Source organism: Furipterus horrens, unplaced genomic scaffold (genome assembly GCF_987537825.1).
Source record: "Furipterus horrens unplaced genomic scaffold, mFurHor1.1.pri manual_scaffold_5, whole genome shotgun sequence".
NCBI lineage: Eukaryota > Metazoa > Chordata > Mammalia > Chiroptera > Furipteridae > Furipterus > Furipterus horrens.
Window position 1 is genome coordinate 146046127 of NW_028327175.1, and position 27957 is coordinate 146074083.

Genomic DNA, 27957 nt, shown 5'->3' on the forward strand with positions numbered 1-27957 from the left:
TTGCGATGACGCTGGAGTGTCCTCTCCAGTGGAGCTGAAGCTACAGAGCCTGGGCAGGGTGATATGGAGGGTCTGCTGTTGCCCATGCAGCAGACCCCCCCTCTCTTCGCAGCTGAAGGGTCCAAGGGAAAGACGGAGTCAATACAGCTTGGCTTCAGGTGCGCCGCAGGAGTTGCTGGTGTTGACTACAAGTCAAACCGCCTTAGGGACTCCGGCTCCGGATTTTCTGTTGGGGTTTACTCCCTTAGCCTTTCCCCTGAAGAGGTATGCCGCAAGGCAGCGGAGGTTTTTTGGAGTCAGAGTTTTCCTTCTCTGATGTGTCCTGACTGGAAGATCGAACCAGCAACACTTAGCTCGCAGGCTGACGCTCAATCCACTGAGCCAAACCAGCCAGGAATACTGTTATAAAAATGGAGTTTGATTTGAAAATGCAGTCTTTAGTCTTAATCAGATGGGATAAAGAGTAGTATTTTGCCCTTCCTGGATTGACTGTAATTGTCTCCAGCATTTATTTTCAAATTCAGGAGATCCTTATTTTTCAACACTTATATTCTAAAATTAATCACTGTTGACTGTAAATGGGATTTTAATTAGAGACTGTAATTTTCTACAAAGCTATTTTTGAAAGCATATTTGAAAAGTTGATTTCATCTTTTATAGTCTAGTAAATTTCTTTCTCCTATCTTAAAGGAAATAATGAAGTTTCTAAATTTCTCATTTTACCTTATAGCTGAAATTGCTAGAAAATTATTCTTATAACTTTTCATCTACCTCGAGTTTGTTTTATATGTCGAATTGTCAAGAAAATTCATATACTGAAGACCAATTAAAAAATTAATGCCATAAAGTGCTCGGTACATAAAGTATCTTTTAATAAAAATATAAGAAATCAGTGTGCTAGTTTTTTATATATATATCATGTGTGTTGTTAGTTAAAGGAGAATGATTGAGTTGGCAAGGATGTGGAATAACTGAAACTATCATGCACCATACACTCCTGCGGGAGTAATAAATTGGTACAATCACTTTGGAAAAGTGTTTGCCTGCGTGTATTATTCTGTGACACCAAATAATCCACTAACAGAAATGTATGCATATGTTCAAAGAAAAACATTACAAGAAGATTCATGGCAGCATTATTCATAATATTCAAAAAGTGAAAATCATGCAAATCACAAGTGTTTACCAATGGAAGAATGGATAAACTATAGTGTATTCATACATTGCTCTCTCTATCTCTCTCTCTACACATACTTTGAGTAAACAAATTAAACCTATATAGAGCAATATGGATGAATTAGATTAATATAATTTTCAGTAAAATAATAAAAATAATCTAAACATAAATGAACATATACCTTATCATTTTATTTTTATAAAGTTAAAAAGCAGAGAAAACTAAGCAATTATATTTAAGTTAAAATTCTGGGCACCCTTTAAAGAGTTTAGCCAGCAATGGGATTTAGAGTGGGTGGTGGGCTTTGAAGTGATCATAGTTCCTGGCTTCAGGTTACACAGGTACATTTGATGTGTGAAACTGTATCAAACTGTATGTTTATTATTTGTGCATTTTTATACATATATTAAACTTTAACAGAGCAATTTATAAGTCAATGATAATAAGTATAGTTTTTAAAGAAAGGATGGTTGGATGACTGGCTACTAAATGGTCTTATTGCATGCTAATATTTTGTTATAATTTATTCATAGTTTAGCATTTGGTCTTTGTTAGGGCCTTCCATGTTTATTGGAGTAAAGGATGCCAACCCACATTAACTAAACTCACAAGATCCTGATGAATAAACAAGAAGGTCAATATATTAATTGACTATGAAGAATATTCTTTTCCATTAATGGTAATGTTCAAACTACCTAGTTGTAATTTTCATTGTCATTAACTTATAACTAAGTGGGTACTTAGTAATTATAGAACAAAAGTAGAGTAAGGTAAAGTAATATGAGGGATTTTTTCATTTAGGCCATGGTGACACTCAGTTATACATTCCTACCATAAATAGAGATTTTGTTTCTAATGACTACACATGGATCCCTCACATTTAATATCCCTCAATCTGGAGGATGCCAGATGAACAATACCACCTGGTACCTGTTGGACTTCCTTTTTCTCACTTTAAGGTTCTGTGTTTTTCTCATGTTTATGAAAGTTATGTTTTGTTATTTTTGTAGAATGTAATGTATTATTATGCTTATTTCACCCCTTCATTACTCAGGTAATTTATTAATTTATGTTTATTTATAACAATTCTTTTAAACTAGATTTAAAAGGTTCAGGGGCATACTTCATGATCATTACTCTTTCTTGTATCAGGGATTCAAACATAAATTAGTTCAGAAATATGAAAATAAATTCTGCTTTGAGAACACAATTATTTAAAAAACCTATCCTACTTTTCGGCAGGTCATACAATACAGTAGCATCTTTAGCAATGATGGCAAAATCGGAACAGAACAAATTACTATCCTTGGGAGAATCTCAGGTTTTTCAATTAGTTTGAAGAGAAACATGAATAATTGAAAAGTCCCTTCCTGGTAATTACCATCTTATACTGATATATTTTTAAACTTAGAGTAACTATGTGGTTCAGGAAAAACAAAATACAAATGGATTATAAATTCATATACTTGTGCTTTCATATTTTTAAAAATATCTCCAGGAAAAAAGTCATTCCATCAGTCCAACTGGTAGGCTGCATTGATAAATTGCATAAAGAAGGGTGTGACATTTCTTTATGCTGAGCTACTTATAAAGTCAGTGGTAAAAGTCAGCAGGGTGATAGTATAGCTTTCAAGCATGCTGACCTCTCAACAGATTTCTTTAAAAGTGTACTTTTTTTGTTTTGTTTTGTTTTTTTGAGAGAGAGATAATTTGTTGTTCCACCTACTTATGCATTTATTGGTTGCTTTTTGTATGTGCCTGAGTAAGATTGAACTTGCTACCATGGCATATCAGGATGATGCTCTAACCAACTGAGGAAACCGACTCCACCTATTTTATAAGGTTAAACTGTAGTGGCTAGTTAAAATCACATTGAGGGTAAAGTCAGAGAGACTAAAAGGCCAGCTACTATGGATAGGGAGCAGAAAAAAAAAAAGAGGAAGAACACATACCAATTAATGCTTTGAAAAATGATCTCACCACACCTGTGTTTGTCCTTCCCAGGTTTATGTCTGACAGTAAATTTGAAACTTGGTTATTTGCTGTGTCCTCTATTAATTGCTATTTTTCTTTGGATTTTTAATTTTTCTAAGACTTATGTCAACACATCGAGAACAGAAATTTTTGCTCACTCTATTTTTGATTCTTTCACTGCTCTTTACAGTGTCAGGCACATAGATTAGTCAATTAATACATACTTGTTTAGATTTCAGTCTTTCGAAGTAGGAAAATTGGCTTCTGGGAACAAGAGACAGAAAATTTTATGATATAGTAACATCTAATGCTTTACTTTTCTTGTTTTATATTTTCAGGGATATTCAGAAATTTAGAACTTATATTGTCTCCCACCATCATCCCCTATTTTATAGCTGTGCAACTGAGACTTCATTTTGTAAAATGACATTTCAGGGTCAACAGTTTATTTTTTATGGAATTGGCTCTAACTCACCATTCTTTTTAAAATTATATATGTAAAATATTATTGACATCTGCATCATTCTCATATCCCAAATAAATCTTAATAATTTTTTTTATCTTCTTGTTTAATTATAATTAGTAAAACTCTGAACCATTTTTTGGAATTTTGCTTATTTCTCTCTCTTTGTTTATATGTTCCTTAAGGAGACTGTGCTATTATATCTTACCTTCAGTTGAGTTAAAAACAAGAACAAAACAAAACCATATATTTCAGTAATTTAGTAATTGTTTTTTCTTTTGAAAGAAAATCTTTAAAGGTATATGAGAAAAATGGTTGATTCTTTTGCTTTTTTTAATGTTCTTTCTTCTTTCTTTATCCCTTCCTCCTTTTATTTTTTTACAATGAAATGTTTAAATCAGAAGTATTTCATGTCTTCTGCTTTTATCAAATTAAAGAGAAGTATATCAAACTCTATGATTTATTAAAATAATTGCTCTAGCAATTTTTAAAAGAGGATTCTTATTAAATAACTTCAAATATCAAATAAAGAATTTGTCTTTTGAAATGAATCAAAAGAGGATAATCCTTTGTGATTACAGGTATTTTTCATTCTTCTAATTTTTAATTCATATTACTGTTAAAGAAATCTAAACTTTTCTTCTGGAAGGAATTTCTTTATTTTTGGTGCCTTCTCAATTCTGAAAATAACCATAATGCAGTGGTTTAGCTACTCTAAATTATAGCTATATTCTAAATGCAAAGTCTATTTATAAACTGATGGAAGTAATCACCATCATTTCTCAAATGCCCAATTATGACAGTGAATTATTTTCTTACTCTTATAATTTAGTAGTCATCTTGCTTTGCAAAAACAAACTGTTATACTAATGTTAAATGTATTTTTCTTTCCTGATGGTAGACTATTAAATAAAGGTAAATTTTTCATGTTATATAGTTTATTGTATAGTTTATATATAGATTATGTAGTTTAATATTCAGCTTCACATGTTCATTCACAATACACATAAGATCGTCAGTGTTATATATAATCATTATTTTTGTATAGAATATATGAGAGACAAGATAAAAATGATGCTTTGTAGAAGGTAATGTAAAACAGATTGCAGTAAAAGAATAAACTCTGTTGAAGGATAGATTAAGCATCAGTAGAGTACTTAGGATTTTCTTTCTTTCTTTCTTTCTTTCTTTCTTTCTTTCTTTCTTTCTTTCTTTCTTTCTTTCTTTCTTTCTCTCTCTGTTTCTTTTTTTAGGAGGGAATTACATCAAAATATCATCTCAATCTGACCAACACTTGGCATTTAATTGCTGTGAGAGTTAAAAGCTAAGCCAACCACATAGTGAGTGCTTGAGTGTGTGTATCTGAAGTCCTACTGTCATGTCTTAAATTGAACTCAACAATTAATTTGCTACAGTAAATTCAAAGCATTTTCTACTTTTGCCTGCAGAAATCACACTGTAGACTGTAGGTTATTCTACCTATTAATTAATCCTGTGACTGGCCTCAGGAATAGTGCATGAAATTATCTACTGATTGATGGTCATGTTTTGAATGTTAGCCATTATACCCATGGATTATTATACAGATCACCCAGAGACGACTGTCCTCACCCTAGGCCTGAGCTCCAGACATCATTGGAAAGAGGATGGCTCTGGTTCCCAGGATGCAGACATTGCTGAATAGTTGTGCTGACCAAAATTCCCAGTAACATGCCCTCAGTAATGCTGTGGGAAGTAGTTTAGGAATGTACTATACTTTTGAAGTCACTTGCAAGCAAACTGAATGGCTGAGGGGGAAGATTTACAGAGAGAATTGTTTTTCTAGTGGCACTTTCTATAAAGCCACCCGAGAAATACTAGAAGCTACTGGCTACTGGGTAGGATTACTCAAGCTCAGAAGCCAAGTACTGAAGAAACTTCACTGCAGCAACAAGACTCTGAAATGATACGGGCTTCACGCGTTTGGCACTACTGAGACCATCTGCTTCAGGACCTCGATAAAGGAAGCCCACGAGGAAAAGGAGAAAATCCCTTCCTCCTTCAGTGTCTCTGCAGTGCCTTCTAAAGGGCCAAACTTAACATCTGCCCAAACTTTAACTTTCCAGGTTTCATCCTATTCTTATTTTGATATTTTGCTAATTGTAAAGAGGAAATTGAGATTTTTGGCTTTAATTTTAAAACAGAAATGGAATATATTTGATTATCACTTATTGCTCCAATATTTACATTGGAGCTGAAATTATCAGTATATACAAGTTAAAACTCTACCAATAATGTTGCCTGGACCCATAAAAATAAAAATGTGTCTTGAGATATTTTCAGGTAATGTTCAAATGAAGTAGTTAGGACAACCACCGCTACCCATCCACATGACAGATAATTATAAAATACAAACGAGACATAGGTGTGTGTAATCTAAATATGTGTGTATGTATGTATGTACCTATGTGTGCTTTAATTATTTGAAGACACTGGGAATTGGTGAAAAACCAACAGAAAGTGGTGACAGAACGATTGAACAGAAACAGCAAAAAATTGTGACCTTTGGCTTTTTTGGCAGAGATTGATTGTCTCCAGTCACCAGAGCTATGGCAATAGAGAATCACATCTTTTGAACCAGGAGGTTGCAAGTGCAAAGGTCTTGCTTGGGAGGGAAGATTGAAATTTAGAGAAGTATCCTAGAAGTCTAAGAGCTACAGATAGGAAAAGACCCAAAATATGAGTATAATCTCTGCCTACAGCTCCTGATTGACCTTCAACTTTGCTGTGTGGGAATCTGGAGGTAAAAAAAAATCACAAACCAGAGAAGAATCTATTCTTGAAAGACAGACCCTGCAAGCGTGCTGCTTGTGTGACAGTACATGGCTAAACCCTACCAACTAGAGAAGGCAGAGGACAGAGCCCTGGACTCACTTAGCAGATTGAAATTTAAGGAGAGCCCCCAAAACAGGGAAATGGTGAAGAGAGTGAGCTTCCAATCTGTGTATAAATTTTCACCAAAGCCTTGGCTGATGCCCATAGGCTCCAGCTGATTCATACATTGGAAATGTAAAGGCCCTAGAATAGAAAAAGCAATTTTGAAAGATGACAAAGGTATAGGATTTAACACTACCAATTTCATGACAGTGTGGTAGTGGCATAAACATGGACATACCAAGCAAATGAACGGACCTTAAACTGTGGGGATATGTTAGCAATTAATTTTGATAAAGGCTTCAAGGTAATCAATGTGGAAACAATAGTCTTTTCAATGGTGCTAATGCCACTATATTTTCATATAAAAAATGAACTTTTACTTTACCTCCCACTACACACAAGTACTAATTCAAAATTATCATGGATCTAAATATAAAAGCTATAAAATATATTGCTAAAATAAAACTTGTAAAAGATAAAACAATAAAACAAGGACAGTTTGCTACCTGGAACTAAGCAATTTCTAAGGTAGGACTCAAAACACAAACACCATAAGAAAGAAATGATAAGTTAAATTCTATATAACTTGAAAGGTAAGCTACAGATAGGGGAAAAGATAATACATATGTCTGACAAAGGAATGCATCTAAAATATATAAATAATTATTAATACAATAATAAGATGACAAAACTTCCTGTTAAGATATGTAAACTATTTGAACAACCACTTTATAGCAAAACATACATGAATGGCAAAAAAGCACATGAAAAGTTATTTAAAAAAAGGGAAATTCAAAATAAAATCCCAGTGAAATACCATATTCATCCATTTGAATGGCTATAACTTAAAAGTCTGACAATATCAAGTATTGGCTGGAATATAATGCCACTGGAATGTTGGTACATGGCTGAAGAGAATGTAAAATGCTACACTTTGGAAAACAGCGTAGTGGTATCTTACAAAATTAAATGTGCACTTACTATATAAGTTAGCAATTACACTTCTAGGTATTTATCAAAAGAAAGAAAACTCATGTCCCTGAGAAGATTCCTACAAGAGTATTCTTAGCAGCTTTATTCTTATTAGCCAAAAACTAAAAAAAACTCAAATGTTCAACAACAGATGAATGTATATCTATGCGGCATAATATACTAAAAAGGAACACACAGCTGATATCTTAAACAACATGAACGTATATCTAAAATACTATGCTGAACGAGAAATCCAGACATTAAAAGTGCATACTACCCTTTGCGACAGCATGGATGGAACTGAGGAATATTATGCTAAGTGAAATAAGCCAGTTGGTGAAAGACAAATACCATGTGATCTCATTTATAAGAAGAATCTAATGAACAAAATAAACTACTGAGCAAAACAGAGTCAGAGACATGGAAACGGAACAGACTGACAGCTGCCAGAGGAAAGGGGGGGTATGGTGGAAAAAAAGGGGAAGAGATTAGTCAAAGAACATGTATGAATGACCCATGGACATGGACAACAGTATGGAAATGGACTTTGGGCGGGGGGTGGGGGGAGCTGGTCAGACGACGGCAAAGGGGGAAAATTGTGACAATTGTACTAGAGTAAACAAGAATAAAGTGCATACTGCATGCCCTGGCTGGTTTGGCTCAGTGGATTGAGCGTCGGCCTGCGAGCTAAGTGTCGCTGGTTCGATCTTCCAGTCAGGGCACATCAGAGAAGGAAAACTCTGACTCCAAAAAACCTCCGCTGCCTTGCGGCAAACCTCTTCAGGGGAAAGGCTAAGGGAGTAAACCCTGACAGAAAATCCGGAGCCGGAGTCCCTAAGGCGGTTTGACGTTGTAGTCAACACCGGCAACTCCTGCGGCGCACCTGAAGCCAAGCTGTATTGACTCCGTCTTTCCCTTGGACCCTTCAGCTGCGAAGAGAGGGGGGGTCTGCTGCATGGGCAACAGCAGACCCTCCATATCACCCTGCCCAGGCTCTGTAGCTTCAGCTTCACTGGAGAGGACACTCCAGCGTCATCGCAAGATGTCGATTCAACACGGGAGGAGACAGATACCGTGTCACTCCCGAGTCGGACTGCACAGCCATTCTCGGCGGTGCAGATAGACTCTTAAGAAGCTACACCATCGTCTCTCGAGACGGACGGCTGCCGACGACTGCATGACTTGTTCATGTAATAGTCTGAAAAAGACAAGCTAACATAAAGTGACAGGAAAGGGCTTAGCAGATATTTGGGAGAGAAGGAGGTGGTAATTTATTGCAAAGGGGGCATGAAGGGGCTTTTGGAGTTAAAAAATTCTGTAACTTGATATTAATTGTGTTTAGATGGATGCATACTTTTTAAAAACTTATTAAACTAAACACTTAAATAAGTACATTTTACCATCCATAATTTATATCTGAATACATTAATGGAAAAATAGATGACTAGAGAAAAAGTATCCTAAAGGGTGATAAAACATGTTTTATTTTTATTATAATTACTACCATTATTGTTAGCATTGCTACTTTAATATCCTGGACTTTCTTGGCAAGAAATAGCCATGAAGTTGTATTGATTTATTTAATTGATTGATTGCTTTAATGTGTTAGTAAAATTTGGTGTACATGTAAAAATCATTGAATACATTAAATTATAAAGAGAACTTTAACAAAACTTTCTTTTTCAGGAAAAGAATGTATAGAGCTGAATCCTAATTTATTTCAATATATTTAAGTATAAATATAGATACTAACATTGATATAGAAATACATGTATAAAGTATAAATTGCCTTACTCAGGGAAGATGGTTAAAAAAATAGTTGAATTGAAAGTTAGTAACATACATGCCACAGTACTGCAAAGGTTATCCCAGTAGTTCTTGAGTTTAACACTCAATTACATCTCATACCACTTCTGGCAAAAATTCTCAACTCAATTAAGGGAAAATGGAGGAGAAAGATAAATGAACTTCCCAGCTGCCCAAGGCTCTGCTAGCCTCTATTAGAGCTCGGATTACTTGATACTAATGAGACCTCTTGACTAAGTGCCAGTTGCAAAAGTATTAAGGATAATCAGCAAATAAGTTGAAAAAGTACCTAATGATTCTGTATATTTAAAAGATAGGCTCTCCTTTTGAGAAAAAAGCTCTTGTTTTATTTTAAAAGTATCATTTGATTTAAAAATAAAGGTCTTTTGAAAATAGCTGATGTTTGAAGATTTGGACTTAATCAGTAGCTTCAAAGAAGACATTTCTGGAGTGCTTCAAATTATTTTTGACCTCATGCAGAATATAGAGAAGAGGAGGGGTACTAAAATTATAGGTTGATATTGAAGAGGGTGGAACAATATTGGAGCTATATGGAATGAACTGCTTTTTGCCTACTAGCTTTGCCTTCTCACATGAAGAATCCAATAAAAAAACAAGACCATTGGAATCCATCAGTTGGCAATAACCTAAGAACTGTGTTTGGAGAACATATGATAATTATCTTTGTTTCTTGCAAACACTCTTTTGTGGCATTGGTCTTCTGCTGTAGTTCAAGCAATGCCAGCCATAGCTATAACTGTCCCTTTTTGGAACAAATGTATGGAGGAAAATCTGGGTTTAATAAATTCATCTAGGGGTGATCTATTCTGGGGCAACTTAATGACTTCCTGGTGTTTCTAGAACACATGGCTTTTCTTCCGTATTCTTTGCATTGGTACTAACGAGATTAGTTTTGTATTGCTGCTATAATAAATCACCACAAGTGTAATGGCAATTAACACAACACAAATTTATTTTACAGTTTTATGACCCAGAAGTATGAAATGAGTCTCACTGGGCTAAAATTGAACTGTCCCCAGGACTGAGTTCTTTCTGAAGGACATAGGGGAGAATTCATTTTCTTGCCTTCTAGAGGCCACTTCCATTTATCTTGTGATATTATTTCTCTGTTTTCAAAGCCAGCAACATAATCATCCTCAAATCTTTCTCTGGATCTTACATTTTTGTCTCCCTCTTCCATGTTTAAGAGACCATGTGATTACATTGGGCCTACTAGGTAGTTCAGGATAATTTCTTTATATTAGGTCAGCTGATTAGCCACTTTAATTTCATATGCAACCTTAATTCTGTCTGGCATGTAACATAACATAGGTTCCAGGGATTAGGATATGTGTATCTGTGGGAGCCATTATTCTGCCCACCACAGTGACTGTACTAAGGAGCCTGGAAGGTCACATATAAGTTCATATACAGGGTGGGAAAAGGTAGGTTTAGAGTCGTTTGTATGGAAAGTAATACAATAATTAATAAATAATAATACAAGAAGAAACTCAGTGTTTTAAATATTCAGACTGTAAATCTGCTTTTGCTCCACCCTGCATTTTCCCAGTCCCAAATCTAGCTAGCTAGGTATTAGAGATGAGTCAAAGACTTACACTTATAATCTGATATATTAAATTATGATTCTCATTAAAAATAATGTGCTAATTGGAAAATATTAAAGAGTCAACTGGAGAATATATAATTGTGTGCTAATAAATATCTTGGTATAAGTAAATACATAACAGAATATCATTGAGGTGGAAGTAAGGTTCTTGAGCCTTAAAGAACTACTATGAATTTTCATTAAATATGAAAAGGTTCTTATTAGTGCAATGATGCATCACAAAGCATAAGCCCTAATCAAACAAAAGGCAACAGACAGAAAAGAAAAATAAATGAAATAAAGAGCAAAATTTATGGAAAAAATAATGTGCTCATGTGAGAACTATTAAGAAATTTTGTCTATCTTCTGAGTGAATTAATTGAAACCCTATCACTGATGCAGCGAGTGTTGAGAGAAGGATTTGAAAAGAATACAGTGTAAGGAAAAAACTCCAGCTCTCTATAAAGATGAAGTGGGTCAATCAAACATAATAAAATTTCCCTTCCAAATATTAAACCTATGAAGAACTTTGATAAATATTAATCTTTTCAAAAAGTACCTGTGGGATGATAATTTCTGTGCTAAAGACTTGGGAAGCAAATACTTATAGATATGACTATTGGGGCAAGAAATTTATTATAAAAAAGATATAAAGATCTAAGGTGTTTTCTTGTTTTCAAATTACTTTCATTTGCATTATCCTGTGAAATAAGGATGGAGAGGTTGGTATCATTATCACTTTGGTTACAAGATGAAGAAACTAAACCTTAGAAAATGTGAGTGGCCATCCTGACATAAAACTCTACATTTTTGTCCTTTGGTTGTCTTCTCTTTCCCTCATGTAATTCATTTCTATTTTGGAGGAATGCTAATGAGATTTACAATGTTGATGTTTTGGACAGGTGGATTAGAAATTAGATTTGTAATGATTTTGGTTTGACACTATTGAGTAGGGTTAGCCTTTTTGAATGAAAGGCACCTTAACAATTTTCATGTTTGAAACATTATTTTTGATTGAGAAAAATGACATACAAACAAAATACACAAAACAAATACTCTTTATTTTTTTAATTTTGAAAAAAATTACTTATATTTATCTCTGATTAAAGCATTATTTAACATTTTTTGTTATGAATTGTGTTAGTTTTCTGTTGCTGCTATTATTACCTTCTAGCTTTGTAGCTCAGCAGCCTGAGTACAGCATAGCTCAACTGTGTTGAATTCATATTTGGAGTCTCACCATGTTGAAATCAAGGTATCAGCAGACTTCTAGTCTTTACTGTACTGCAGGTTCTTGAGATTTAGCCATTTCCAAGCCCATTTAGGTTTCTGGCCAAATTCATTCCCATGAGATTGTAAAGTGGAGGTCCCTGTTCTTGTGCTGGCTGTCAGCTGGGGGCTCCTGTTAGTTCCTGGAGGCTTCACTCTGGTCTTCCTCTGGTCTTCACATCTGCCCCCTGCCTCTCAGAACCAGCATGTTGAATCCTTCTAATGCCTGGGGTCTGACTTCTTATTCTATCAAGCTTCTCTAACTCATCCCAGTGAAGGTTCTTTGCATTTAAAGGTCCTCCCAGGTAATCCAGGATAATATCTCTATTGTTAGATTTATAACTTTAATTACACCTGCAAAGTTCTTTTGTCTGTGTCATTTAATTTATGCATAGGTTCAAGGGATTAGGGCATGGGAAACCTTTAGTCTTTGAAGGGCCATTTTTTCTGCATACCATATTGATATACGTAAAAAAAAAAAAAAAAAAAAACAGTTGCAACAATAAGTTTGTAAAGTATTAAAGGTCCTGTTTTTGACTACCCTGTTCCTTCTTCAGCCACTCCTGGAGAAAACTCTGATAATGTCTTTTGTAGTCCCTAAGGTGGTTTGACGTTGTAGTCAACACCGGCAACTCCTGCGGCGCACCTGAAGCCAAGCTGTATTGACTCCGTCTTTCCCTTGGGCCCTTCAGCTGCGAAGAGAGGGGGGGTCTGCTGCATGGGCAACAGCAGACCCTCCATATCACCCTGCCCAGGCTCTGTAGCTTCAGCTTCACTGGAGAGGACACTCCAGCGTCATCGCAAGATGTCCATTCAACACGGGAGGAGACAGATACCGTGTCACTCCCGAGTCGGACTGCACAGCCATTCTCGGCGGTGCAGATAGACTCTTAAGAAGCTACACCATCGTCTCTCGAGACGGATGGCTGCCGACGAGTTTTCTAGAAATATTTTATGCATACAATAACAGATAACATATACACAGCACAACACACTATTGGGGATGCTAGTTAGATACTAGTTTTTAAATTGCTAGTTTTATAGTGTACAACTTTTTGTTTGTTTGTTTTTTGTTAAGCAACAGAAGTTTATTATTTCACAGTTCTGGAGACTTGAAGTCTGATATCAAGGTGTGGGTAGCGTTGGTTCCTTCTGAGAGCTGTTGCGGGAATATGTTTCAGGCTTTTCTTGGTACACACTTTCTAGCACTGTGTTTTAGCTTAACAATGTATAAGATATTTTTTAATGAATGACATTTTTATGTGGCTTTCAAGACAGTATTTTCTCTTAGTCCTCCTTCCATTTTTAAAAATATCACAACTGTCTCAGGTGAGATATTTAAGAAGTCTTATAATTTGCTATTGTTTCTAAGTCTGAATCAGGATTTTGGTATTATCAAAGCAAAAATGAAATTTAATCTGAAACTGAAATTGATACAGAAATATAAATTATATATAAATATAAGGTCTTAATTTCAGATTTTTAAAAGTTGTATTGATAAGTAAAATTATAAACAGGCAGGTACTTAGAAACAAGTTTTAAAAAGTATGTGCTTTCAAAATGTGTTATTGCCTGAAAAATATTAAAACCCCTGAAGAATCACTGTTAGGTCTCCATATTCATAAGCCATGATATAAGATATGAAAAGCCTTCATTCTTATGAGAACTTAGAAGTGCAATTAAATAAGCATTCATTTTTAGCAAATAATTATTAAATACCTACTATATTTAAGATAGTATGCTATTCAACCCGTTAACAGAACAGAAAAATATTTCTTCCCTAGTGGGACTTATCTTCTAACAGTTTACATTCTTAATTAAATAAAAATTTTGTCACATTCTGCCTTTCTTGGTAGAAGAAAATAAGGTGCATTTGAGGTTTCATGAGACTTTGTTAGTTGCAATTTGTTATGCATATCAAGTTCTCAAATTTTATTGAGACTTCTAAATTTTTGTTTGTTTTCTAGTAAAGTAGAACGTAAGTGATGGACAAAAGAAACAATGAAATTTTGGGTAGAATAATAAACATAGATACACTAAACTTGAGAATATTACACTTGTTTTCCCATTGATTCTATTACCAAAAAGTCATTGCATTACTCTGAAGATAGGATGGTGGGAAGCAGAAGCGGGCAAAGGAACCTAGAGTACAGGAAAGAGGGGCAGCGCCTCCTGGTCGGCGAGGGGCAGGAGCTGCGTCTGAAGCAGTCCGCCAGGAGAGGCAGGTGTGGGAAGTTGCTGGGTCCTGTCTCTTGCTGCCTTTTTCACCTTCATTCGCAATAACAGAACATTTCTTGCCACAAAGAATTCTCTGGATCTCTGTTACTATGTTATACTATTTCTTCAGGCTTGAAACACACAGAGTTGTAGAACTGAGTAGTTCTTTCAATGGAATTGACATTTATTAAATAAATCTAGATCTAGATCTTGGTCTCACATTTTCTACCTGCAGCTTGTATGAGGAGCTCTTTGTCTTAGTTTTTGTTCTCAGTTTTGTCAGGCATGAAACAGAGACAAATGAATAATACTTTTATGATCAAATTGTCCAATGCATTGAATATTTATAAAATCATTTTGAGAAACATTGAGGTAAAAATATCAGTTATTCGATTTATTTCCCAATTTTTGGGTGAATAAATTAGATTATGTTAGAATGAGATGGGGAAAGTTTTCCCCTCGTAATTTGTATATTCTCTTGGTAAACTAGCTACGTACTGAGATTTTAGTGTAGTGACTTGGAGCAGAGACTCTGGAACTACATGGGATTGAATAGCATCACTCTCATTGTCTTGCTGTTGACCCTTTCATACCTCAGTTTCCTCATTTATAATATGGGGATAATAATATCTATCTTACTGGGTTGTTGTCATCGTCGTCGGCAGCTGTCCGTCTCGAGAGACGATGGTGTAGCTTCTTAAGAGTCTATCTGCACCACCGAGAATGGTTGTGCAGTCCGACTCGGGAGTGACACGGTATCTGTCTCCTCCTGTGTTGAATCGACATCTTGCGATGACGCTGGAGTGTCCTCTCCAGTGAAGCTGAAGCTACAGAGCCTGGGCAGGGTGATATGGAGGGTCTGCTGTTGCCCAAGCAGCAGACCCCCCCTCTCTTCGCAGCTGAAGGGTCCAAGGGAAAGACGGAGTCAATACAGCTTGGCTTCAGGTGCACCGCAGGAGTTGCCGGTGTTGACTACAACGTCAAACCGCCTTAGGGACTCCGGCTCCGGATTTTCTGTTGGGGTTTACTCCCTTAGCCTTTCCCCTGAAGAGGTATGCCGCAAGGCAGCGGAGGTTTTTTGGAGTCAGAGTTTTCCTTCTCTGATGTGCCCTGACTGGAAGATCGAACCAGCAACACTTAGCTCGCAGGCCGACGCTCAATCCACTGAGCCAAACCAGCCAGGGGGATGGGTTGTTGTAAACATGGTACAAGTACCTACTTTATATTATTTACATGTTCTCTTTGAACAAGTTACTTAACCACTTCGTCCAGTTTAGAGCCAGCTCATATTAACTCATGAGAATAAATTGTAAAAGTTTCAGGAATTTTGTAAGCCAGTTAAGTGGAGTCTTTATTAAAAATTAAGTTATATAAATTAGCAACTTATATATTATATTAAAAACAGAATTTATAAATACAAATGATCCCTTACTAATTATTTTACCATTTATACTATTACCTCTGCTCTTCAGATATAAATAGATAAATATGTTTACTAATCTGACTGATATAAACTACATAATGGTCACTACTGCATATCTCTTCAAGCTCCACATTCAGTGATGACACGTTTGTAGCTTGAAATTGATGATGATCATGATAGAGTGTTTACACCATGGACATTGGCAAACAATATAAATGAGGTTTCATTGCCTCCTTCAGGTGCTTGTTAAACACTTATCAATGTACCACTGTATCTGTTCTCAAATGTAAAATGGAGATTACAGAATTTATCTATGGTACTGTTAATGATGCAGTGATTCTAGGTAAGTGCTTTAAAATGTCTGACACAGAATAAGATCTATCTAGGAATTAGCAATTATTATTATTATCATTCCAGTGGTGTTTTAGTACACCAGTGAGGTATTATAGGAAATTGCCACCTAAAATAGTTTCTTAATCCAGCTCTAGGCCAGCCTATTCTGTATAGGGTTTATATCAGCCAGAAGGCTAGCCCTTAATTAAGTTGCCATATTCACACTCACCATGTGTTGTTTTCATAAAAAATACAGCCACATTCCACATCGTCTTTATAAAACTGCTGTCTTCACTAAAATATAGTAACATCAATAATTTTAAGTTCATATTTATAGTAAATACTGGCCATACCCCCCTGTTACCAAGCAGGGACTGAGTTGAATTTAGCTATCTCCAGCATCCTGAATCATCAGAATATTCAGGTTAAACAAATGTGGGGACGGTATGGCAAAATGTACACAGCCTTTTTAATGCTTGTTTGAGGAAATATTAGGAAGTAGATGTAACCTTGTTGAAAGATATATGCTAATAAGCATGGAATTTACAAACATTTTATGAAATGTTCTTTAGAGAAAAGCCATTATGAATTGCATTAAATAGGAAGACTTAAAGAAATAATTAGAACAACTAAAGTGAGTTTTATTATAATTCTGACTCCCTCAGAAGACTTAGTCAACTTTGAAGCACACTAAATTCCCAGGGATCTTAGTGGGTATTCTGTGTGTGCTAAGGGCAGGTGGAAGAGTCTATATCCTCAAATATAGCATAGGCTAGTCCTAAGAGAATCCAGAACCAACAAACAATTACAATTTTAACTATCAGTTATAGAAATGCAAACCAAGTTGTCTCGATATTACTGTGAAGCCAAATACAAATTCTGACATTACTTCAGTTCAGTCAGGCATTTGGTTATGAAAATATTACATACAGCAGTTTAACACATCATATTTTGTTAGATAATCCACTTATAACTGTATGACTATGTCTTTTGTAGTCATTATAAAAACCAAAGAGAAGTTATATATTTCCAAATTTGCAATATAAAATCTTCAGAAACATAATGAGATTTTTAGTGCTTTAGAAATAGCATAATTATTGTTTTGAAACTATATCATTGTGTCTCACAGATGTTTTAATAATTTTCTTTACATTCAATGAGGTGGTAACTAGGTTCAAGGCAAAAGTACTTAGTAAATCTTTGCTATGAATATTTGAAGTCATTAAGAATACAGTCTGACCATTGATCCAAGTCTTCAAAAATAATCTAATGATTTGTTTTTGCCTCATTAAACCTTATTGTAGTGAAGGAACTGAAGGACATAGATATATTGGCTAAATGTTAGAAATGAACAATGTTTTTCTGAGATGTCATCATGATTGACATTGCAGTTCAACATCTTTATTCTTTCCCTTTAACCTGAGGGTAATCCTGATAAACAGTTTTTGCCAGGAGGGGGATGAAGAAAGGACTAGGCTGGGCAGGGGCTCCCCAAGCACCTGGCCTCATCCTCCTCCTGTGGGATTGGAGTTGGGACCATATTCCAAGCTCAACACCCCTGGGGATGACAGTGGACCACTCTGCAGCCTCTGTGGCCCCCTCTCTCCCTCCAAGAGCCATGCTAATGGGAACCAGCCACCTTCACACACCAGGCAGGAGGGACCTGGGAGAGTGGCCCTATCTTCCTCCGCACACAAAGGCACATGTGCCCAGGAGCCTGGCTGGAGCAGAGCATGGTGAGTGTCCAAGCATATGGCTCTGGCCTGTGGCCTAGCTGGCAAACATGAGGCCTGTACTGATTGCCATGAAGCGAGTGCCCAAGCCACCAAAACACAGAGCCTGTGGATGAGAGGGAGAGAAAATGGGACTGGTTGGATTGCCACACTAGAGCTCCTCCTGATAATGTTCTTCAAGCCTCCATTCATTCCTAACCCTTCCTTGTGCTCCCTCTTTTTCCTTAAAACCATTCCATTCCTGTCCATGATTGACAGTATACCTTATTCTGGACATTGTCCAGTAATTCCCTGGAATTTGTATGGCTCTGTGTCTGATTTTCCCTTTTAGTTTAAACTCAGCCAAAAAGAAAGGTCTTAATGATGCTCTTATTATGGAACAAATTGATAGTATATCACCTGTGAATTGGACCTCTAACTTGTTTCCAATTTTTAATTCAGATTTCTGTTTTGCATTGGGAATTGTCTCAAATAAGATACATGTGCCATCATTAAATGCTGAATGGTAAGACCTGCTGCCATATTTCTATTAATTTGTTTATATTAAAAGGCTTTTAAAATTAAGTTTACAAAAAGATTGATTAGACAACATAGAAGTTTCTTGCATACCTCTCTATCCCCACAATTTTCCTCTTACATTTACATCTTTTATTACTGTGGAACATTTGTTATAATTGATAAACCAATATTGATACACTTAATAACTGAAGTCCATAGTTTACATTAACATTCATTCTTTGTGTATATAATGTATAGTGGATGTATATCCACCTTAAATGGATCATACAGAATAATTTCATGGCCCTAAACCTCCTCTGTGCTCCACTTACTCATCCCTCCCTCCCCCAAACACCTCATTAGCAGCCACTAGTCCTTTTATTGTCTCTATAGTTTTTTTTTATATACCATAACCATATGATATATAAAATTTTTAGATTGGTTCTGTCATTTACTCATATGCTTTTAAGGTTCCACCATGTCTTTTTTGTGGCTTGACAGCTCATTTATTTTTATTGTTGTATAATGTTCCACTGTCTGGATGTATCATTACCTATCCACCTATCAAGTAACAAAGGGCAATCTTGGTTGTCTCTGTGATTTGTCTGTTATGAATAAAGTTGATACAAACATTTGTGTGCAAGTTTTGTGTGATTATAAGTTTTCATTTAAGTTGTGAAAATAGCAAGGACCATGTTTATAGGATTGAATGGCAAGAGTATGTTTATTTTCGTAAGAAACTGCTAAACTGTGTTCCACAGTAGCTGTACCATTTTGAATTCTCATCAACAATGAATGGGAGTTCCTGTTGCTTCACAGCCTCCCCGGCATTTGGTGTTGTCAGTGTTTTGGATGTTAGCCATTCCAGTAGATATGTATTGGTTTGGTAACAGTGGAATAACAGTGGAAAATTGTAACCCAACCCACCATTCTTTTGACATTGTTTCTGTAAGAGCTGACTCTGACTGATAGGAAACTTGTAGATAAACAGTGTTCGTATAAGAATCCTAGGAACTAACTTCAGAAGATACAGACTGGGACCTTCAGGCATCTCAGCTCTGGGAGATCTGCTGAGCTTCAACCATGAAATCAGGATGACATGAAGCCAGGATGACTAAACCAGGATGATACACAGGACCATCACTGGCCCTACTGGAATGAATTGTACTTATCTGTATGTAGAGAACCTTTCAACCCCCTCCCTTGATCTTTGTTATAAAAACCTCTGCTTCCACTGAGATGTGGGCTTGGGCATTGAGGCATGAGTACCCCATTTTCCAGGATCTGGGCTTTGAGACATGAGTTCCCCATCTTCTAGGAGATGGGCTTTAAGACATGAGTCTCCCTTTTCTAGATTGCCAGCCTCTGCAAATAAGCCACCTTCCTTTACATTAGCACCTGCCTCTTGAATATTGGCTTTTGTAGTGGCAGGCAGCCAGACTTGTGTTTGGTTACAGCTCTATTTCTGGACCTCCATTCTTATTCTATGGTCCATTTGCTTCTTCATTGACCGATACTACATTGTCTTAATTACTGTAGCTTTGCTAGTACATTGTTTTTTGGATAGTGCCATCCTCTGACTTTATTCTCCTTAAGTATTGTGTTGGCTGTTCTAGGTCTGATGTTTTATTTTTTAATTTAATTTAAAATTATTTTAAATTACCACAGACATATAATATTATATTAATTTCAGGTTCTTAACATAGTGATTAGACATTTATATAGCTCATGAAGTGATCATCCTGAAAAGTCTAATATACATCTCACACCATATATAGTTATTAAAATATTACTATGTTCTCTATGTTTTACTTTACATGCCCTGTTACTTTATTTTTAACAAGTATTTCCTAAGTAATTTCTGAGACTATCTGATACAGTAGTGAAAATAGAAAGTTTCTTCTCTCATAAATGAATCCAGACTGGTCCGACTTGTATGTTCTGAAAAGACCCCTGCCACCTTTAATATGCCTATATGCTGATTCTATGCTAGCTTTTCTTACATTTACTATGGACCTTGCTTATTCAATCCTGATCCCACTATAGGAATTGGTTTTATTTATATTTATCATTCTTCTTTGTATTGATTGCTAATACTTAATGAGCATTGTTGCATGCCAGGGACTGTGTTCCGTATTTTAAAGTGACTTTCTCACTTAATGCTCATAATAATAGGCACTATTGCTATCATCATTTTAAGGATATAAAAAGAAATCAGTCTTGATGAGTTTAACTCACGTGCCCCAGTTCATACAACTCTATGTGGTAGAAATGGGACTAGAGCCTAGATCGGTGTGTATCCAGAAGCCAAATCTGAACATCCTATTTTATTTTATTCATTGTGTGCTCTTTCTTTACTGTAATGTTTTTAGCTACAGGAAGGTATGTATTTGGGGCAAGACGCAGGTGTTGGGAAGAGATTGTTTTCCTGTTTTTAAAAATAGAATTTGTTGTATTTTTTAAGACTCCCATGAGACCTTTTACCCAAGACAATCTAATAACTCAGTAATAGCAGGAGGCACCTGACATTTAAATTTAAAGGGAATTCTCATATTTGATTAAGAACTACTGATGTATTTTCTGAGATTACTTACACATGTAGTGGGAGATGACTTACTGTCTTTGTAAAGTACATATTTTCATTGTATTCTTAAAATTAGTAGTCATTTCTTTAACAAATGCTGTATCATAGACTTCCTTGTGTTCACTTTATCCTTCCAAGCCTCAGGTTTTCAACTGGAATCTATAGTTGTTTCTTACCTAACCCTCAAATTTCCAGTACAATTTTCTCTTTATTTGAGTATCTAGCTCTCTTCCCACATTAAGTGGTGGGGGTGGGGGTGGGGGGGTGGCACGATGATAGCCTATGTGATCCCAAGCTTTACCTGGCTACTTATGAGCTGACCAGAGCTCTTACACAGGTATCATGACCTTCTTCTTACCACAGTTACAGAAAGCATATCTTTCTTCCATTTCATTTATTTTCTGTGCAAGGGTTTCATAGGAGAATAATAACTGCTGCAACACAGAGATTTGAGGCCAATTGTGTGCAGAAAATAAGCCCTTGGAAACACATAACCAGAAGTTAATCTGGAGACTGAGATTGTTTTAGGAGGCCCTGGATAATTTGCCAACAACTTCTGAGGTCACTTACACATTTGGTGATAAAAGGTTTTTTGTCTTTGTAAACCATCTGTTTTCTTGACATCATAAAATAAAATTCAGTAGGCATTTCAATACTTAATTTAAAAGATACTTTGTTAAATAACATAGATAATACAAAAGTGAGCACTGCTTTGAAAAAAAGGTATAGGAGAGATACCTATTAGTGATAAGATTAAAAAAAACAAAAATAAATTAAAAGTGCCTAAGGAATATCTGGAGGCTGTTTAAATTGTCTAAGGAGCAGACTGCTTTATTGACATTGGTGCCCTGGGAGTTAAAGGCTGCTTAATATATAAAATATTTGATAGAGAAATGAGGGTGAGAGATTGTAAATTCTTATTGTCCTTACAGAAAGTGCAGCTCTGGCTAGGCCCTCATGGATGTGGTTATGAATCTTAGCAACTTGGTGTTTTAGGGACAGAACACCACCAGCTCTGTCATCTCTGTGTTACGTGCAGTACTTGTTAGAGGACCTGGACACAGAGGTTAAGAGGTAGGGGACGTACTGTCCCTGGAGGAGGTAGTTTCGTGTTTGAGGCATTTGGTTAAATTGTTCTTAAAAGAAGCAACACATCAAGGACAGCAATTTCTTCGACCTTTTCAGAGTTTAGGAACTTAAGACATCAAAATATTTCTCCCAAGCAGATTGTTGAGCTCCACACAGGCCAGGACCTTTTCTATTTTGTTCACTAGAGCATCCTGAGAACCTATTATCTAACACATACATGGTCTGTCCAGAAGGTATCCGGCCATATAATATGAAAAATAGAGACATTTATTGAAGAAGATGCAAGATAAGATATAAGAAACATGGTATATAGGGCAATGATGCCTCAGTCCCCTTCAAAGCAGGCACCTTGGGACCTCACACAGCTCTCCCAGTCTCCATCAGCTGCAGCACTGTATTTTCCTGAATCTCATCGATAGTCTGAAAGCTCTTCCCTTTCAAAAGTGATTTTAGTTTTGGGAAAAGCCAGAAGTCTCAAGGTGCTGAATCTGTGCTTTAGGAGGGGCAGAGACACCTGGGTGATTTGATGTTTCAAAAAAAAAAAAAAAAAAACTGCAGAAGATGTGATACATGAGCAGGTACATTGTGATGAAGCTTCCAGTCACCAGTTGCCCACAGCTGTGGCCTTGTGAACCATCCGAATAGTTTCTGCGGAGGAATGTTCAAGCTTCATGCAAAATTGGATGCATATTTGCTGCTCTACTCATTCATTTTGAATGCAATAGCCACGCAGTACGCAGGTTCACTCAATGGCATCTACTGTCCCCACTGACTAGTTCAGTGAAGTCTTCATTGTTCAAACATGCGCATTCCAGCCCACTCTCCTTGGCCTCCAATTTACATTGATGTTGCACAAACCATTCTCATTAATATAACAATAGCTGAACTTTTTCTGGACAGGCCTCATATTTGCTGCTTAATTCATAAGTTTTTAATTTGGGTGCCAGGTGAGGGGCAGGAGAGACTCAACTAATCATATAGATTTTGTTCTAAGGAAGCAATAAATAAGTAGTTGTCTATGTCATTTTGTTCTAAGGAAGCAATATGTAGTTGTCTATATCACCTTCAACAACAGTATATTATCCTATTATGTCCATTCACAATTTCCTTTTTTATTGTCTTAAATTATTTTTTTATTTATTGATTTGAGAGACAGACAGACAGAAAGCAAGAGAGAGAATTTTTTGCTCCACTTATTTATGCTTTCATTCATTCATGATTCTTTCATATGTCCTGCCTGACTAGAGATCAAACCTATTACCTTGGCATATTGGATTGATGCTCTAACCAACTGACCTACCTGGCCAGGGCTTTATTGTGTTTTTTGGATGGTCATATTTCAGGCTTAGTGTCTGTAATGCATAACAATTATGTACAGGTATCTCCTGTATAACATGGTACTTCTATAACACAGTTTCACTTTAATACAGTTAGAGAATTGAGGAAAACTCCCAAATAACACAAAATTTTGTAAATTCTCATACAATACTGAATGTGATAAAATTTTAGACTGTATTACTCTAATAAACTTATCTATCAAAGAAATAAAACCAATAACATTAAATGCTTGTTGAAATAATATATGGCTGGAGTCAATCCAAAGTGAAAATCTAATCAAGCCAGCAGAAAACAGGATGGATGCAATAGTAGAACTTCCTAGGTCTTTAGGAGGAGACTGTAGAAGATATCCAAGAATTGCTGGTAGAAGAAAAAACTGATTAAGTAATTTTGGTGGAAATGACATCTGGAATGTGCCAAGATAACTTAGGGGATGATAGCATGGATGAAAATGAAGAACTTAAACAATTTACTCTAAAAAGTGTAAAGAGAGGCCTAGACTTAGCCAAACAGTTAGAGTCCTAGTTCCTTTTTTTAAAAGTATATTTTATTAATTATGTTGTTACAGTAGTTCCAATTTTTTCCCTTTTACTCCCCTCTGCCCAGTACCCGCCTTCCCTGCAGCAATCCCACCCCCCTTAGTTCAGGTCCATGGGTCCTGCATATAAGTTCTTTGACTTCACCCTTTCCTTTAATATTCTTAACATCCCCTGTCTATTTTGTACCAAAAAAATTGGTACAATGATTATGCTTCTTAGTCCCTGCACCATTGCCCCATTTCTCCCCCTTCTCCCTCCCAGCTGATAACCCTCCAAATGATCCCCATACCTATGATTCTGTTTCTATTCTGGTTTGCTTAGTTAGATTTTGTTTCTACTTTTTAGATTCAGTTGTTGATAGTTGAGAGTTTGTTGTCATTAGAGTCCTATTTCTTAAATGAAGATCCTTGCATTGCAAGGAGAACAAAGTTTAAGAGAGAACTTAGCACCATATAACAAAACTTATAAAGGTCTCTCAGCTAAAAGCAAGCAATCTAAAATAACAGATTTTTTTTTTTTTTTTTTGCAAAAAGTAGTGCATAGAAGTCAAGATAATGCTGAAGAAATTTCAGAGGATGAGGTTTTCTTGTCAAAAAGAAAACGCATTTGGTTAATGGAGCTTAGGAGTGATGATGAAGAAAACATTACTTAATTCATATTAATATGTAATACTTTTGATGAAAATTGCTTTAACAAAGATATTTCTCTTAATTATAAAAATATAATAGTATATTTAAAAAATTTTTGAACCCTAACCCCTTTTTTGTACTAGTTCTTTGTTTCATATGACATGGATTCACATACACGGCACTTGTTAGGAACCTAACAGCCGTGTTATATTGGGGTTACCTGTATGAGATAAAATAAGTACTCAACCTGATACTTAAAACACTCTGTAATCTGACACGCATATTTCTTCTTTGTTTTCTTCAATTTCTCCTTAAGAGAGCCCATGTATTTTAGAGAGAGTTAATGGTGATTAACTTGTCTCAGCCATGCCAGGCCATGTTCTGCCCAATGACCTGAGAGTCATCTGCTCCAGAGAGCACAGCTATAACCTGGAGGAAAGTAGCATGACTTGCATCAGACTTCACATGCGTAACAGATAAAGCTTCACTGTGTTGTCATTGAGATTTTCAGTTCTTCTGTGACAATGTCATTCACTCTGATTTAAACAATGTCTATTCTGAAGATATGCTGTGAATCTGGAGAAACCCATTTATCCATATCTTTGTTTATCAGACTCTTGTCTGTTCTTTAAGGGTCAAATTCACTCTCACTAGTTTTGGGAAGACTTTCCTAATTATATCATACCAGAGGAGAGAGGGTTGATCTTCCTTCCATCTCATCAAGTATAACACTTATTTAACATTTATAATACTACGTATGGCCTAAGTTTTGGCTTGGATGACAGTTTACCTCTTTGAGTGTTTATATATTTTTTCCACCAGCTACATTATAAGATCTTGCATTTTATGCTACTGTGATATACATATATATTCCTGCAAATTGAAAAACAATATCTTTACTGCAAATAAGTATATGACAAGGCCAGATGCAAGTCAGAGCTTTTTTAATACAATTTTTTGAATAGAATTTGCTTCCATCTAAATCTATTTTAAAATAATCTTAATGAGCTATTTTTATTATAATTTTAATGTTCCCTTATTCAAGTGATTTGAAAATGATATAAGGAATTATGCTAAGTGGTTAAAATAATGTTAGCCATTGCTTTTCCATGTATGATTCGGTAATTTAAATGATAATCTAGTGATAGTCTGTATGGAAAATTGAATGTCTGCAGTGATACTAAAAATTAGAAAAGAACACATTTCAACCATAAATATTCAGGTATGTTATAGTCAATCTCACATTCACCATTGTGGATGGAAAACCCTCTGCCAGTCACTCTGTCTAGGAATGGAGTAGCAGTGAAACAACTTGCAAAGTTTGCCCTACCCATCTTCATCTCAGACATAATTCTGTAGTCAACTTGCATACATTTCCAAGGGCATTGTAGGGGACAGGATTATCTAGACTCCTGGTGCAAGCTCGTCTCATAAGCTGCCCAGATAACAAGCTTGAAAATTACCAACATTAAAGTGAGTTATTCTTCCTTGATTCAAATTTGAGGGTACTAAGCTATTTTGAACTTATCACTTTCTATTTATAAGATCAGTGAAATTTTCTCTCAGTATAACCTATTTTTTTATGTGAATTAAGCTGATGTGATTATTTTTTTTCTAATTTTCTTTTCTAATATATCAGAAGCCTTAAACCTGACACATCAGGGAGTCTCCTTATCTGGTTGGGCACAGACACAGCCAGTTGAAAGGAAAGAGGGTTGTTCCTTTCTTGATCCCTAGGTCCACTCCTCTCATTTGACCCTCTGAAAATTAGGCAATATTTTACTTCCAACCATTACACCTTGTTTTTTGTGTAATGAGCCTGACAGAACAATAATGCAATTCTGTGATAGTCCTGCCAGGGTCTATTTGCTATTGACCATTAAGGAGCCTCTCCTTGAGTATATTTTAAAACAGGAATCCTTTTCCAAATAAATGGTAGAAACTATGTTAACTGGAGCTTTATTCCATTATAGACCCTTGCTCTGAAAAGTCAGATGGAAGTCAAACTTTATTCTGAATACACAAAGAAACTATGCAAAGAGATTTGGGGTTAATGCTTTTATAGCATTAACATTTTATAAATAGGCACTTCAGAAAGCAAATACTACTTGGCATGAATGTCCAAGATGCCCATGTCAATTACATGCACACGATATGAATAATTGCTACCATTATTACACTAAGAACAGTTGTGGGAGCCAACTGAGAGGTTACTGAAAAAGGATAGGCTAAATGAAGGGTTAAGAATTAGGGCTACCCTGGCCAGTGTGGCTCAGTTGGTTGGGCATCATCCTACAAAGCTAAAGGTCATGGGTTCAATTCCGAGTCAGGGCACATGCCTGAGTGGTGGGTTCCATTCCCAGTCAGGGCGCATGCGGGAGATAATCAGTGTTTCTGTCTCGTATTGATGTTTCTTGATATTTCTCTCCCTCTCTTTCACCCTCCCTTCCCCTCTCTCTAAAATCAATAAGCATGTCCTTGGGTGAGGATAAATTTTGTTTTAATTAAAAAAAAAAAAAAAAAAAAAACAACTTCTAGCTAACAGGCAAATTTAAACTCACGACATTTCTCTCTCTCTCTCTCTCTCTCTCTCTCTCTCTCTCTCTCTCTCTCTTTTACACACCCACCCACACATACACACATACACACAAACTCATGGGAATTACCTAAATTCTAAGAGAACAATGAAAATACATAATAAGTTAGGGAGTGAGAAATAATTTTAAATAATCATATTATTTTTCCAAAATGAGAACTATTTGAAGGTACCCTCAAGGCTTCTACAAAATAAGAAAAAATAGTCTTATAACTAATAAGTCTGATTGGAGGTTTAATGCTCTATTAACTTTGACAAAATATCTGACTTTTGAGACAAGGCATTTATTTCCACTTTCCTATTTTGTTTTGCTATTCACTACAAATACGATATTAAAAATAGAAGGTTTCCCAAAGAGATTATTTTTAGGTGTCTCAGAATCATTCAAAAGCACAATGTTCTTTTCCTTCAGTAAAGATATGAGGAATAAATCTTTATAAAACAAAATCTGTGGAAGGTTGCAGAGGAAAGAGAACAGGGGACTAAAATGAAATGGAGCTGGCTTTAGAAGGAATGATGAAATCTGCACGTGCTGTAATAGGAATAGTTTCCTTAGTCTCTTAGAAGATTTCAGGTGAACTCAGAATAATTCAAAAATCAACAGCTAATGTGTAAATTCTCAATATATCCATTAAAGTAACAGAGTAAATAATTATATGTAAATCAAATGAAAACTTGACCTAAATAAAAAGGCTCTGAAGGTAATCAAACTAAAATGAAAATCCATTAACTAAACAAGAGCAGTGACCTTTACCATTTTTGTAAAGTCAGAGGGAGGAGAGGTTAAATGAACAG